Here is a 5,038-nt window from a genome sequence, read left to right on the forward strand (position 1 = left end):
AAATAATTTATAAGATAAATAATTTATAAGATAAATAATTTATAAAATAAATAATTTATAAGATAAATAATTTATAATAAATATTATATTTAAAATAAAAAAAAATTTCTAATAAGAAATTTAGGAAATAAAATTTATAAAATAAAATATTAAGATTTTAGAAAAACTTAATAATTCTAAAACTTAAAAGCTTTAAAGATTTAGAAAAAAATAATTTTTAAAAAAGTTTTATAAGAATTAAATAAAAATAAAATAGAATAATTAAATAGCTAACTATTTTAATATTTAATAAATTAAATACTTTTTTTATTTATATAATCTAATTATAAATAATAAAATTAATAATTATTTCTTTTTTTAATATAATATAATATAATTTTAATAAAATTAAATATTTTTCTTATTTATATAACTAAATTATAAATAATAAAATTAATAATTATTTTTTCTTTAATTTAAATAATAGCTTTATTTTTAAATAACTAAATTTTAGATAAATATAACTTAATTATATATTAAGACTTATACTAAAGCTCTTATATTTCTATAAATTTAGTATATATTAGTAATATAGTTATTTTTTTAGAATACTAATTTTCTGAATTTTAGTAAAAATAAAAGAAAAATATTTTATAATTTATATAAAGTTTATATTATAATTAATAAATAAAATTCTTTAATTTTTATATTATATATATATATAATAAAAAATAATAGAAATATTATATATTTTATCTTATTAGTAATTTCCCTAAAATATTATTATTTTAAAAAATTAATTAATTATATATTAATTATATTTTTACTTATATATCTAATAATTATTAAAGCTATTATTATAAAATAAAAAGAAATTAAATAATAGCTTAATAAAACTAAGTTTCTTAGTTAGTTATTTTATTTATATATTACTAAATTTATTAATTTATTTCTTTTTATATTTAGAAGAAGCTAGCCTAAAATCTATTTTATTTATAATTAATTTTCCTTTATTTCCTTTATTTTTTTATTAATTTTTAATAATAAGCCTTAAGACTAGTTTTATTATAATTAATAAATAATAGTTTCTTTTTATAACTAAAAAACTTTCCTAAATTATATAAAGCTTTTTTTTTATAAATATATTTTTTATATAAGAGCTTATTAGTAATATATTTTATAATATATATATTAGTTTTTCTAATTTAGTAATTTAGATAAGTATTATTATTTATTTTATTTATAATAAAAAGAAACTTTTTATAATAAGTAATTTAATATATAATTAAGCTTTTAAAAATATTTTTATATTTTTATATATACTTTTTATTACTTTTATTTAGCTTATTATATTATTTCTAAAATATTATCTTTTTTTTTATAAATTCTTTTTTTATAATTAGTTTTATCTTAAATAGCTTAAATTTAATTAATTTCTAATATATTTTATAAAATTTCTAGAAATTAAATATAAAAATATATTTCTTATTATTTTTTATAAAAATAAAATAATTATTAAAATATTAATTTATATATATATTATATATTATATAATTTATAAATATAAAAAAGTTCTAAAAAAGTTTTAATATTAGAGAAATTTATAGAAATAAAATCTCGATTTATTTATTTATTATAAAATTAGCCTATATTATTATATAAATTTATAACTAATTAATAAATCTTTTTTTAGTTAGAATTAAATTAATTTCTTATATATATATTATATAATTTCATATTCTAAAAAGCTTATTTTAATAAAAATACTAATAATTATTTTATATTTAAATATTTTTTCTTATATTATTTAATATATTATTAAAAAATTAAACTTAATATAAATAATATTATTATATTAGATCTTATTATAAATACTAATATTAAATAATTAAAGAAAATATATATTATATAATAATAATTAAAAAGAAATAATTTTATAGAACTAATAATAATATAAAAGTTATAATTATTAAATATTAATATTTTTTACTTATTTTATATATATTTATATATTTAATTATAGAAATATTTAATATATTTTAGGCTAAAAATATTATTTATATATTTAGTTAAACTTATAATAAATATTATTAAAATATTAAAATTATTATTAAAATATTTCTCTAATAAAATCTTTTTTTTTAAAAATTAGAAATAATATAATTATTTTATTATTAGTAAATATAATTTTAATTATAATAAATAATTCTCGATTATCTAAATTTACTAAATAAATAGCTTTTATATTAAAATATATAATAATAATCTTTTTATTTAAAATACTAATATAAAAGCTAGTTTTATTTATATTTTATATATTTTTAAAATAAATTCTATATTTTTTTAATATCTTATAATATTTCTAAAAAATACTTTTCTAAATTCTTTTTTTAATATATTACTTTTTATTTTTATACTAATATTTTTATATAAAGAATTTTAAATTATAATTTATTTTATTTAAACTATTATTATATCTAGAAATAGTTTATTTAATAAATAAATATATTTTTTCTAAGAATCTTATTAGCTATTACTTAAATTATTTTAAGATTAGTTCTATAGCTTAAATAGATTAGGAAATTAATAAACTATTTTAGACCCTTTTCCTAATTAGAAATAAGTATTTTATTAAGGCCTTTTTTAGTATTTTATAATAATTAGCTAATAAAATACATTTTCTAGAAATATAATAGAATTCTAAATTAATATATAATTATAGATTTTTTAATATATAAGTTTCTAGTATAGAAATTAGAGGCCTAGGCTATTTTTTTCTTTTTTACTAGATTAAATTTAGTTATAATATTAATATTTAATTAATTAAAATTAATATAATAATAAAAAAAATTTATATTACTAATTTTTAATAATATTATTAATATATACTAAATCTATAGAAATATAGGAGCTTTAGTATAAGTTTTAATATATAATTAATTCTTTTTAATTTATATATATATAAACTAATTAGTATTAGTTTATTAGAAATATATAATATTATTATATAATTATAAAATACTATTTATATAAGTTAGTAAAGTTATTATTATTTAGAAATAAGAATTATAATATTATAATATTAATATATAATTTCTAAATTTATTAAATCTAATAAAAATTAGCTATTAGTTAAGTTATTTATATAATATAAAATTATATAATTATTATTTATTATTTATATTTTATTACTTTTAATTATTTTTATATTATATAATTATATATTAGAACTTATACTAAATTCTTTATATTTCTATAAATTTAGTATATATTAGTAATATAATTAAAAATTAGTAATATAGTTATTTTTTTTATTATTATATTAATTTTAATTAATTAAATATTAATACTATAGCCAAATTTAATTTAGAAAAAAAGAAAAAAATATTCCAGGCTTCTAATTTCTATATTAGAAACTTATATATTAAAAATCTATAATTATATATTAATTTAGAATTAAATTATATTTCTGAAAAATATAGCTTATTAGCTAATTATTATAAAATACTAAAAAAAACTTTAATAAGATCCTTTATTATAATTAGGAAAATGCCCTAAAATAGTTTATTAATTTTTTAATTTATTTAGGCTATAATATTAATCTTAAAAAAGTATAAAAGATAATTAATAAGATTTTAGAAAAGAGTATATTTATTTACTAGGTAATATATATTTATATATAATAATAAATACTAGATAAAAAACTTGGTTTTATTAAATTACTTTTTTCTTTCTTTTTTATTTTATAATAATTATATAATTAATTAATTTCTTAGAATTAAAGTATTTTAGGGAAATTACTAATAAAATAAAATATATAATATTTCTAGTATTTTATATTATATATATATATAATATAAAAGTAAAAGAATTTCAATTATTAATTATAATATAAACTTTATATAAACTATAAAATATTTTTCTTTAATTTTTATTAAAATTCCGAAAATTAGTATTCTAAAAAAATAATTATATTACTAATTTTTAATTATATTACTAATATATACTAAATTTATAGAAATATAGGAAATTTAGTATAAGTTCTAAAATATAATTAATTATTAGTAATTATAGCTATATTAATAATTTTTTTAATTTTTTTTTAAACCTTAATTCTAGTATTTATTTATTATTTTATTTAAAATTAAAAGTTTTTTCTTTTTTTTTTATATATATTTTTTTAAAATTTAAAAATAAGTTTTATTATTAAAATTAAAATTATTTCTATTTTAATTTTTATTATAATTAAAAAAGTAATATATAAATTAATAATATAAATTTATTTCTAATTAAAATCTAATTTATATTATTTTAATATATATATTTTTCTTATTATTTTTTAATAATTAGTTTTTATTTTTATATATTATATTAATAATTATAATTTATAATTAATTTATAATTAATTTATAATTAATTTATATTTAAATTATTAAATATTTATATATTTTTAATATTTTAGTTTTAGATTTAAAATATTATAAAAGTATTATTTTAATTATAAATTAAAAAATTATAAATTTAATTTCTATATTATTTATTATAAAATATATAAAAGAAAAATTATAATAAAATAAATATTTATATAATATATATTAAAATATAAAATATAGTTTAATAATAAAATAATAAAAATATAAATATAAATAATATATATTATATAAAAGCTTAATTAATTAATTATAAAAATAAATTATTATTTAAAATTATAAATAAATTATTATTTTTATATAATTTTTTATAAATTATATATTAAAAACTTTAAAATTATTAAAATAAAATAATTTTAAAAAATTATAACTTATTATATTATATTATATAAAAGTTTATATAAAACTATATTTTTTAAATTAATAAAGTTTTTAATATTTTTAAAATTAGAAATTTTCAAATCTTTATTAAAATTAAATAATTTTAAGAAATTTTTATATTTAATATTTTAGAAATATTAATTTATTATATTAAAAACTTTTATTTAATATTATTAAAATTATATAATAAAATAAAAATTTAATAATTATTATATATATATATAATTTATTATTTAAAATAATTATAA

This window comes from Hyaloscypha bicolor (assembly GCF_002865645.1).
Source record: "Hyaloscypha bicolor E unplaced genomic scaffold K444scaffold_17, whole genome shotgun sequence".
Classification (NCBI taxonomy): domain Eukaryota; kingdom Fungi; phylum Ascomycota; class Leotiomycetes; order Helotiales; family Hyaloscyphaceae; genus Hyaloscypha; species Hyaloscypha bicolor.